We start from the raw sequence: 12,213 nt of genomic DNA, 5'->3' as shown, positions 1-12,213 counted from the left end.
AAATGCTCCATAAACTTATACAAAATGTAATCTTAGCCTACAAGCAATTCAAAGCATTGTTAAAGAAATTGTGCAGTCTACATAGACAAACAGATGTCCCATACAACTGCACATCGCATAAACATGCTTGACGATACGAATTTCATTAAAATCACATTGCATATAATGCTAATAGGTTTATTCATCAATTTCCCTGCATAACCACAAAAGCTATCTTAGTTACAAGATAAATATTGTCGCTTCGGTTTCCTTTGTTCTGCTGTCTGAAACATGTTGGGTACCGAACTGTCAAATCGTATGTATTTTTGGTATTTTTCCTTCATTGACATTTAGCACCCTATCCTCGCCAGCAAAAGATGTTCCGGACAGCCACGACATCGATACTTTTTATCTTGTAACTAAAATATCTCTTATAACCACCCACGGCTTGAGGATCTCGAAATTGTCGAAAGCTGCGCTTACAAAAATAAACCTAAAGAAGCGTGGCGGTGAATGCTTTGACAGCACGTGCTGTTTGTACTGTGTATGAAGTTTGCTCATCTATTAAGGACAAGTCTACCAGAATTCAAATTTATATCTACTCGCGTCGTGGCTATTCTGACTGTCTGGCCTAGGTTTAAGCGCCATTGTTCGCTTTTTGAAACTAGAAAGAAAATATATTGAATGCCCCTTTCCCTATTTGTTTCAAATTGGAAATATTAAGTTATATTGAAAAATATATGCTTTTGGTAAAACACAGGAACCAAATACTTATGTAATCCGATACATATTTTTTTCATTGATTTTTTTATTTTTATGAGCGAGACTTTCAGCCCAATGCTGACTTATTGATTTATTAAACCCGAAAGTTATCAATTAATTTCGTTTATCCTTGTAAATTTATAAAGATGTACAAAAATAAAGAAATCAAGTCATTCGGTTGGATGAGAGTGATCAACAATAGGGAGGAATAAAATCAACTGAAATTATTCGTTGAAGGCTAATATACCTATCGTTAAATGAATACAGATCTTGCATGAGTAACTCTTCCTTTCCACTGTCTGTCGTGGCTATCCGGAACATCTTTTGCTGGCAGGATAGGGTGCTAAATGTCAATGAAGGAAAAATACATATGATTTGACAGTTCGGTCCCAACATGTTTCGGACAGCAGAGCAAAGGGAACCGAAGCGACAATATTTATCTTGTAACTAAGATATCTTTTGTGGTTATGCAGGGAAATTGATGAATAAACCTATTAGCATTATATGCAATGTGATTTTGATGAAATTCGTATCGTCAAGCATGTTTATGCGATGTGCAGTTGTATGGGACGTCTGTTTGTCTGTAAGCAGTCTGGTGCACAATTTCTTTAACTATGCTTTGAGTTGCTAGTAGGCTAAGATTACATTTTGTATTTTTTTGTTTGTTTATGAAGCATTTCATTTTTTTACGGAGCACTGTTTTTAGTTTAAGGTGCATTTTCTCAGGTTAAGGAGAATTTTTTATTGGTTTAAGGAGTATTTCTTCTTTTAGGGAGCATTTTCCTTAGTTTTCGGAACATTTTTCTGTTGAATAGGGTTACCAAGCAAAACAACAGGGTTACCAAGCTTCATACTCCAGGGGCTATACAATGGTGCATAAGATTCTACTTTATGACTTTATGACAGCCAATTTCAAGGTACTTTTTCAACTATTTCACAATAATTATTATATCAACTAGCTTTATGTACCCGGCCTTGCTCGGAATTGCCAGTTTGATTCGCAGTTTTTTTTTCACAATCGGAAAATGAATAAACCAATTGGTCAACAGGATAATTGCGTTATCTTATCGATACTTCATCATTTGATCAAAAGAAGGCAGATTTCATTTGAAAACATTGACTGATTTTGGAAAAGGAGCGAACCCATAATCGCCATATTCCGGGCAAACGTCTATTTCTAAAGAAGGACAAACATCCACCGATGCCTTATTCCGAGCAAACGTCTATATTAAAAGAAGGGATCACATTCACCATCCAGAAGGAAACACATTAATCATTGCTTTGTACGTTGGGCAAACCATGATTTCGATAAATGGTTGAATTGATCGATAACTAAACAATACAATAATGGGTTCAGAAGTTAGGCTGGAGCACACACACAAACATACAAACATTGAGTTTTATATATCTCGGCAACTTATTCAAAACGACGTATGTGATTTTGTAAACAAAGATGCATACGTCGATTTGTCAAATATGATGACACTCCCACGCAAACCAATACAACGAACATGTAGCCGAAACCTCCCCTGCCTGTATGTGGCGATAGTTTGCGTGGGAGTGCTATCAGATTGCAGAAATCAACGTTTAAATTTTTGTTTACAAAATCACATACGTCACATACGTTGAATAAGTATCCGAGATATATAGATAGCTAATAGCTATATGTATCCGGCTTTGCTAGGGACTGAAAAGTAAATTATAGAATTAAAATGTCCAATGCTGTAGCACGAAACCCACAGAGGTAGATCTACCGCTCATAGAATTGAACCTTTGTATCAATATATTTTTATATCTTTGTTTGGCCCTACCTTTTCAATAAACATCTTCCAAAAATAGAGAATAAGTGTACCAAATCTGGTTGGAATTTATCCTGGGAGTTACACTGAATTGCTCATTTTTAAAGACAACCCCTTCCCCCCATAACTTTCCCTTTTCCAAAATGACCCTCCCACCTTCTTTGTTATCTTCTCCTTAGAATAGAAAATGTGTGCACCAAATTTGGCTGAAATTGGTCCTGGGAGTTGGGTGTTACACTGAATTGCTCTTTTTCTAAAGACAACCCTTCCCCTTACCCTCCCTTTTCCCAATGATCATCCCACCCCTTTGTTATTTTCTCCTTAGGATAGAGAATGTGTGTACCAAATTTGGATGAAAGCGGTCCAGGGGTTCAAAAGAAACACTGACTTGCCTGTTTTCTGAACAATACCCCTCCCCCAGACCCTCCCTCTTTCCCAAATTACACTTCCATGTGATCGACTTCTCTTAGTGAATATGTGTACAATATTTGGTTGATATGGGTACTGGAAGTTGGGAGTAACACTGAATTGCTCGTTTTATAAAGACAACCCCTCCCCCATACCCCTCCCTCTTTTACAATGACCGCCCCATCCCCATTTGTTATCTTTTTCTTTAGGGTAGAGAATGTGTGTATCAAATTTGGTTGAAATCGGTGCAGGGGTTCAGAATTTACTCTAAATTACCCGTTTTCTGAACAATACCCTCCCTCCAGACCCTCCCCTTTCCCAAAATCTCTCATATGATTGTTTCCTTATAGTGAATATGTGTACAAAATTTGGTTGAAATCGGTCCTGGGAGATGAAAGTTACACATAATTGTTCGTTTTCTAAACAAAACCCCCCCCTTTTCTAAATGACCCTCCCACCCCTTTGTTAACTTCCCCTGAGGATAGAGAATGTGTGTACCAAATTTGGTTGAAATCGGCCAAGTGGTTCAGAAGTAGTTAGCGAACATACATACATAGATTGGTTTTTATATATATAATAAAGAAGATAGATAGATAGAAGATAGAAGATAGATAGATATACTGCGCAATTATCATTAGTTAAATAGCAAATCTTTGTTTTTCTAAGGAGCATTTTCAATTGTTTACGGTACATTTTTTTCGTTTCTACGGTACACTTTTCAAATGTTTACGGAGCATTTTATATATTTCAAAGAAAATTGTTCAATTATTTGAGGAAAAATGATCAGTTTTTTTTAAGGAGCATTTTTCAATTGTTTAAGGATAATCATGATTGTTTCATGATGCATTTACCATTTTCCCGAAAAAAAAGGCGTCACAGTGGGTGCGATTCAGAAATGATGAATAAGCCTGAAGTCTGATACTCGAATACTTTGGAAATCCTTGATGAGTTTTGGGCTGCGATGCGAAGGAGTTTCAGTCGAATGATGCACGGCAGAGGATTGTTTATGGCATCGGAAAACATGAGAGGGTTTATGAACTTGCCTGGAGTCTTTCTTTCAAACTTACGTGGATGGTCAGGCCAATTCCATTTATTTTGAGAATTATGAACTCTTTAGAAATTAACCTATGTTGATGATTATGGGGAGTGAAGGATTCTGTTTTCAATTGTTGGAGCATTTTCAAATAATGGTTGAACTAGTTCTGTGTGACCATTGGTCACACTTTCTTATCACACTTTTTGATTTAAAATAGAGAGCTGTTGCTTGTTGAGAAGAGATGTTGAATAAAGCAGTTTGAACGGTTGATTGAAACTTTGTTCACAGACTGAACAAACCAACTTTGTTCAAGTTTGTTGTTGGGCATTCATTATGCTGTACTAGAGAATTGTCATCTACGGTTACAGTTTGCCACAATTTGCTTTTTAATCCTTAGTGTTGTGACAGTGTTGTTAAGGCCAACGCCATTGCTGGAATTGATTGATTGAAGATTGAGTTTTCTTGCTGGGCGGTCTATGTTAGCAGCGGTATTAAAATACACTTGTTTAGTGGGGTTTGGTTTGAGTCTACATAGCTGATTTCATTAAGCCATGGTTCCACACTCATGTACGTGTTTATGATGGTTGACCGATGCGTAATCTGGAAAAGAGACTTTTCTTCTGCCGCGAACGAGTTTGAGATGGTAAGGCCATTATGACTTTCTTTGATTCCGACTCCATTCACCAGTTGGTTACCAGTTGGCATCGCGAGCAAGGGAGTAAGATTGACAATTGAGACATAACCAGTTCGGTTCTTGTTCACTCCACGGTCTGGGATAATTTTGAGTTGGCAACATTCTCGATTCTCTAGGCTAGCCACACAAGATTAATGTTCATGCAATGGGAGACAGGTAAGTTTTCCAATCTATAGCTGTGAAATTTGTAAGAGATTGAAAAGCATGGCGGTTTCTAGCGAGAATGTAGAGCTTTAAAGAAGAAAAAAGTGATTCCGCATACCAGGAGAAAATGTATTCGAGTAGGATTGACTTGAGATAGTGCGGAAAGGTTTCTGCACTTTTCTCTTAAATTGTATTCTGAACATGCCCTGACGTTTATGGCGGCTTATGTTTTCCTGGATGAGTGGTATGCCCCAATATATAAGGATCATACCGATAATTGTAACTTAGAGGCAGGTTTGAAAGTTGAAGATATTGCATGGGTTGACTGCTTCATCACATGCTCATTTTGTTTCGATTAGGGTGGTCGGTATTGACCTTTTTTGTTAAATACCGGTATTCGGTATCTGATGAAGTCAATACTGGTAATACCGGTTTTTGTGAAAATTTCAGGTTGCAAAAGAAAAACTTTTGATTTGGAGTTTTGGATGAAAAACAATATTCGTTGTCAAACTTCAAATGTTAAAATCATTGCTTGTTAAGCTGAGGAAAGCGAAACTTAAGTACACTACAAAAATTCCACACATTTTTATTGGCAAAAATCCATTAATTTAATTCATGATTCTAATTAGTGCACACATAACCACTCTCCACGCGAAGTACAAATATAATCTATAATCAAATAAAATGTATATGTGGTCTCTAATATGCAGTTATTGAATTTATGTGTGGGTACAAATTGCATATATTTGGGTCGCCAAATTGCAAAAATTTATGTGTGCGACAAATATATTCAATATAAAGATTTTTTTCGGTGTAGACATTACATACTGAGCGACTCTTCTCCCAATCCGCTCTCTCTGGTTCAACCGAAGTAGGGCGAATGGTTCTAAGATCGTCGAAAATCAGTGTCAAATACTTGCCCTTAATCCTTTCCGATTCATAGTAGGAGAATTCAATAAGGATTGTATGCAAGGATCCTGGCGTCAACGTATTTGCCACCAGCAACGCTACAGTCTCTTCACAAGTTCTTCTTTAACCAATAATCCAGAAAAATGTACATCTTCTTCGTACCGATCGTCAGGTATGGTCGTTGTCTCAGTTTAAACGATCGTACCAGGAATGATTAGACGCTTCAAGATCCCATACGCTTGCTTAATCAATGCATCAAAGAAAATGTCAAAATCGTTTCTAATTAACTGCTTCACGCAGTGCTGGATTTATGGGGGGCCGGGGGGTCCGTGTCTCCGGGCCCCCACAAATCTTATGTACTAAAACCAACTTTTTTTGTACATTATGGGTCCCCCACATACCGTCGGCCCCGAGGCCCCTTCCGGCTAAATCCGGCCCTGGCTTCACGGCAGAATTATTCAAAAAAGCAAAAAGATCGGCGTATATGGATCGTCTCTCTTGGATTGGAGTACGAGACACTGAAGACGATCTTATTGTTGAGGTCAAAATACGTATCTGTCAAGGTACAATTAAGTGGTGGAATTAAATGGGATTGTATAAACTCGTCTTATGACAAGTGAAAACATTCCACTAAAAAGCTCAAAATAATTGTCTTAACAATTCTCTTTCGAATTCAGAACGGACATATTTAGCATTAGCATTAGCATTGAGCATTTCGCACAAATTCGTAGGTGGTACAAGCCAAAACTATTGTATGCGAGTAGCATTACTTTCATCCGTTACCACAGATATTGATTTGGGACTAATCAATATCTCTTAGATATAAGCAATGCACTCTCCAATAGTCGAGATCTGTCCTGGCCACGTCCTTGCGAATGCTGAGGAAGGGAAAGGATGGTTTGTTGGACACCTGCTTAAGAAAGATGCAGAGAACTCTACGACCTCTCATAGGTGCCACGGGAGGTTTTTGGGATTGTGTGGAAGGTTATAACAGTAGGAATTGGTAGAACGTGAAACACGGAAAAAACTAAGATAGAAGTACAAAGTAGGAAAGGGACGAGCCTGGAATTGAACCCACAACCTCCTGCTTTTAAGGCAGAAGCGGTAGCCACTAGACCACCGAGCTCGTCTTCTTCTGAATTCAGAACGGACATATTTTTGCAGAAAATCGTTTTTCACAGGTGATCTCCGGAAAACCACTACTACGGCTCGTATCTTTTGCACAATTTCATACATTGCGGGAAAATTCTCGACAATATCAACAATGTTTGGAGGTGAGTCAGCTCTAGGAAAACCTCTCAAAGTCTCAAATAAAGACAAAAAACAATGTTCATTGAAGAAAAAGTCATTCGCAGTTTGACAGATGGGTAAGAGAATGAAGCAACAGGTATGATTAATGACGATGTTGATCGATTTTTGTTGTAGCCTAAACGTCGTTAATGTTGTTTACTTGGGCAAAGTTACTCATGCGCACATTTAATTGTTGTATTTTTTGCTCGATGAGTCTTTACTGCTTGTAATCGAATATTTGCCCCATCTGATATGCGATTACGGGTAGTTACTGCACGGACTGCTTTGTCTCTTTCTCGCTGCAAAGAAATTTGAAAACAACAAGGTCAGTAAAAATTTCAAATTTCCTGAAGAACAAAAGAGAAAGAGATTCGTTCGTGCAGTGCCCTATAGTAGTAGGTGAAAATTATTCAAGATTTTATAATACCGGTATTTTCGGTACCCAAAATTGGCCGGTAATACCGGTATTACCGGTTTCGGTACTACCGGTTGGACCACCCTAGTTTCGATGTAGATAAAAGCTGACTTCATTAGACGCTGTTTTGTTGTAATACGGCATTGGTAGATGATCGCTAGGCTTGGTGAACGAACGATTTATTCTCCTGAAATATTCGAGGAAATTGTATTGTGTTTATATTGTGTATGTTATGTCTCTCGGTCTCATGAGAATGCATGATGGAGATCAGACAACTGGGACTGTTGTACGATGTCGTTTTGTAGTTGTACCTTACAACTTGTAAGTTTCAAGTTTGATGTACTGTTACGCATTTCGGTTCATAAAAAAAACGATTAGCAGAACCACTAACATAATGAGTGGATTACGATTATTCCTTTGCTGTTATGGTCGTAGTGGTGGCGTAGTGACAGTCTGAAACTAAGGAAAGGTTGCGTCTTTCCATCAACCTGGATTAGACCCGCTTACATCGGCTGTGACAAATAGGTGAGCAATTCTAGCGAATTGGATGTTTTGCATACATTAGTAATTGGAGGTATTTGGAGAAAGCAAGCATTTCAAAGCCTGTTTGATGGTTGATCGACATTTTTTAAAGCTTATTAATGATGGTCATCACTTAGCCACTGATACACCAAGAGCGGGTATTTTGATTCAACAAAAAAGAGAGGGAGATGGTAAGCCGGAACAGGAGCATATCGGATGTGTATATATGGTGGATGGAGTTGGTCAATGACGGGACGGGACTAGGATGGTTCATGCGTTCAAAAGAGGACGCGGACTGGAATGGGAACGAAACTGAGGTTCTATACCTCTCGGATAGATCTTGCTTTCTTTATGGGATTGTATCATATTTTGGCGTGTAATGCAGATTGTTGAAAGTTGCTTAGAAACTTGATGAAACAGACTGATTACTCGAATAAGTAATTTTCTGCTACATGAAACAAAATTGATGGTGAGTTACGATGAACGTATACTGGAGAGAGTCTCTAGGTAACCACAGTAGATGCAATGACCTTTACCTTAATATCGAAGAAAGTTGATCTGGCTTATTTTACGTGGATAGGAACTGAACATATTTAATCTACACGTATTTGCATTTTTATATCAAAGGGGGATTGTAGTATATTGGATGTGTATTTGATATCACCTTATGATAGAATGTACAATGTTTCAAATCTAATTTAATGTTGTTATTTGTACCTCATGTATTTATTATATATTTTGGCAACACTGGCAATGTTTATGTATGAGGATGTGACGGCGACAACTCAGTCTTGTTCAGCTACAGAGACGGGCGGACGCAATCCCACAATCATGCGCACTAATATAAATAAGTTGCGACGTCTTATAACTGCAGATATTTTAATTTTATTGAAAACAAATTTCCAATTTTCTACCATACACGGAATACAATACTGGTGGCAGCGCACAGTGGCGGCCCCCCATACAAACACCAGACAAACCATAATATGTTGGTCACCAACTTTAATTTTGGATCGCTGAATTCATTTTGAGGTTAGAATTGTCATCTGACATATGCTATGCTACTCAAGCACTTCCGGAAGCCCATGCCTTAGGATCTACAACAGTAACAGCGTCCTCATTCTAACATCGAATAAGTCAATTTCCAGCTTTGACGCAGTAAGTTGAAATCCTAGGGCTGAAAGTCTCCTTAATAAAGACAAAAAAAAAAGTAAGTTGAAACACTGGCATCACTTGAACTTTTTGCTCGCTGGAAAAACGAATTCCCATCAGATTCATAAAAGAATTCCCCTTGATATCCGAATACAATTGTTGTCCCTCTAAATACCAGAAGGATTCTCTTCAGAATCCTAAAAGGTTTCCTTTCTGAATCCTAAAAAGATTTCTTTCTGAATCCCAAACGGATTCCTTTCTAAATCCCAAAAGTATTGCCTACTGACACCCAAACGACCCAAATTCCGAAACCCAAAAGAATTCCTCCCAAATCTTATAAGTATTTTTTTCCGTAATTTTGAGAGAAATCGGGGAATCCAAAAAGATTCTCTTCGGAATCTGAAAAGGATTCTCTTCGCAATCCGAAAAGAATTCTCTTCGGAATCCCAAAAACATTTCCTTAGAAATCACAAAACGATTCCTTCCTCAATCCTAAAAAAAACCGTTCCGAATCTGAAAAGAATTCTTATCGAAATCTCGATCAGACTTAAGTGGGGAACCCAAAGGGACTTAATTCGGAATCGAAGAATCCCAAACGTTGTGGACATGGCATGGTGGACCGCCAGGGAAACGAACCAAGTATTCGGATGGGATGCCGCACACTGACTGCAGCAAAGCCGTGATTCGTCTATTTCCAAGTTGGTCATCCCATAGAACCACTGGAACCATCACCGCCTTTGTTGACCATCGGGTGTAGTTTAGCATTTATATCAATATCTATTCGAGCATAAGTTCAAATTTTTATATATAATATATATTTTTCTATTTGCTGCCTAACTTATTTTCATTTCGTTGAACCTTGAATACTCTTTGTTGTATCAATAAACCATACATCTAGAAATAAGTTTATCGAAATTACTTCTTTCTCTCGGAATTCCGTATCTTAGAGATTAACTTATCACCGTTGTCTAGATAACATCACTTATTAATTTGAATCATGATCTAAGTAATAATTTATCCCTTCCCTATTGTCAGACTCCTTCCAGTAGCATCTGTAGGAATGCAGACGATTTGTCGGTATCTACAATTAACAAACTTTCCGATCTAATTGTGTTGATTGGAAATTTTTCATAAAGTACAGTAAGATGATTTGTTCTAATACTAGTCAAATCAATGAAATCGCTTTCTGGTAACAAGTCAATTGAAAGGTACTACTCAATTGACTTCACGATACTCAATTGAGAACACAGCCTAAGCTAACGTTCGGGTGTGAATCTCAGTGTTTTCGTTCTGTGTTTGTTTCCTTTTGATTTTTTATTTTTGAACTAATAAATTTGTTTCAAGTTTAAAATATTACTCATTAACGGGATTAAGCAGCTTCAATATTTACATCTTTAACTTAAGAAGTTAAACATAAACCTATCTATGAGGGCTCTCAGCTTCCGAAACGTTAACTCATCCGATTTTGTTTTTCTTTTTCTAAATAACCATTTCCTCTGTTACAGTCGCCGTTTATATTACGTTGAAACGGCGGAAAATTGAACAAATCGTTTTTCAAATCCCTCCACGTGCGTCACTGCTACAAAGACTCTAAATAAAGCAGTTTTCAAGACGGCTCCTAAATTTGGCTCGCTACATGAATCGTAGAAGCTTTGTAGGCAGCATCCATTGCGTCTCATGCAGTTCGCTTGCGTCCTCTAGCCATTCAAACTCGCGCAGGGCCAGAGTTACGATGGCGATGATCGGTGCACAGCTGGGGAAAACTGTCACACCGTGCGTGCGTGTGGGGCTTCCTTCAGCATCCATCCGTTTGAACCGTTCGAACTCATATCGTCTCATCAACGCACAGCGCAGTGCGATGACGACCGACGGGCCCATCCGTAGCTAATTGCGCGAGATCAGTGCTCTCTCGCTCCTCCGCATGAAGGAACTGTACGACAATCTGTCTAGCGGTGCAGAGCTAAGTTGTCATCAACGCGCTGCAGCAGAGGAGGACAACTTTCCCGCGGGCAAGGTTTTAGCACTGGTGGAAAAAATATGACGCACTCTCTCAAGTGGTCATGTCTTTAAAATTAAGTTTATGGTCGGTCACCCTTGCTTTGCGCCACGACACAGTGGCACACGGTGGTCAGAAGTAGACCTTGCTGAAGATATTATAAACCTAAAATCTATTATGATTCATAATTCATAAATTTAATTAAGTGAATATTCCATCAGAGATGAATTCGGCTTTAAGATACGCGTAGATCAATATTACAGAGAATGTAAGAAAATCCATGCTACTCTGTCGAATTTAGTCAAAAGTATCCGTTTGGAGGTTGTCCGAGACCGGCCACTGTGCGACGTTTTACTTTTGTTGACAATGATGCATCCCACCCTACCGGGTACATCGTAATCCTACTGCCTTGCACTAGCTGAGATGGAGTGGAGATTATTACAGAACTACCACCAGGAGAGTGAGCGTGCGTTTGAATGCACATATGTAATTGGTAGCCGGAACATTTATGTTGCGTCTTTGTGTAAGCCATTTTTTTCCACCACATTTTTAATAGGCTTTTGCCGCTTGCTTTACTAATGCTGTCTCAAATGCCTGAATGCTGAATACAAAGTTCGTCCATTAGCCTCGCGCAGCAGTCGGCCCGTACGGATGCTGGGAAATTGTCAACTCCAGCGGGCCGGCGAGACATGCGTTTCTTTCTTCGCGTGCTGGTCACCTACCCATTTTTCCATTTGGGCTGCGATGATTAGTGGCAGATAACATTGAGTGGTGCGTTTCGATTGAACAGGCCAGCGTCATCGGCAAGCGTAGGTTGACTTCGGGGAACAAGTTAAACGGCCACGTTAAGTGTGTTTGGATGAAAAAGGGAAAATCGTTTTGCACCGGCCACTTAAACGTAACGCAGTGATAAATCAATTAGATTCAATGTGCACAATTATTTTTGTTTTTACGCTTCCCTGATAGCAGGTTCGATTGCAAGAAATATATAATTGAGTAACGTGACGAAAATTGCGTAAACTGAAACCTACATTCGAAGCAGAGCAGCATTTTGGATTTCTCCTCGCATTAGGTGTTATTTATTTACACTAGTTTCATTAGTGAGTT

At 38.7% G+C, this 12,213-nt stretch overlaps 1 protein-coding gene across 2 annotated transcripts in view; it reads left to right on the top strand.

Annotated features, from left to right (window-relative positions):
- LOC134210686 (putative uncharacterized protein DDB_G0282133) overlaps positions 1-12,213 on the top strand; it is a 597,983-nt gene that overhangs the window by 92,654 nt on the left and 493,116 nt on the right. The window lies entirely within an intron of this gene.

The sequence above is a fragment of the Armigeres subalbatus genome, chromosome 2 (genome assembly GCF_024139115.2).
Source record: "Armigeres subalbatus isolate Guangzhou_Male chromosome 2, GZ_Asu_2, whole genome shotgun sequence".
In the NCBI taxonomy this organism is placed as follows: Eukaryota; Metazoa; Arthropoda; class Insecta; order Diptera; family Culicidae; genus Armigeres; species Armigeres subalbatus.
The sequence above is the reverse complement of the archived record's forward strand: the minus strand, read 5'-3'. Positions and strand labels throughout refer to the sequence as shown.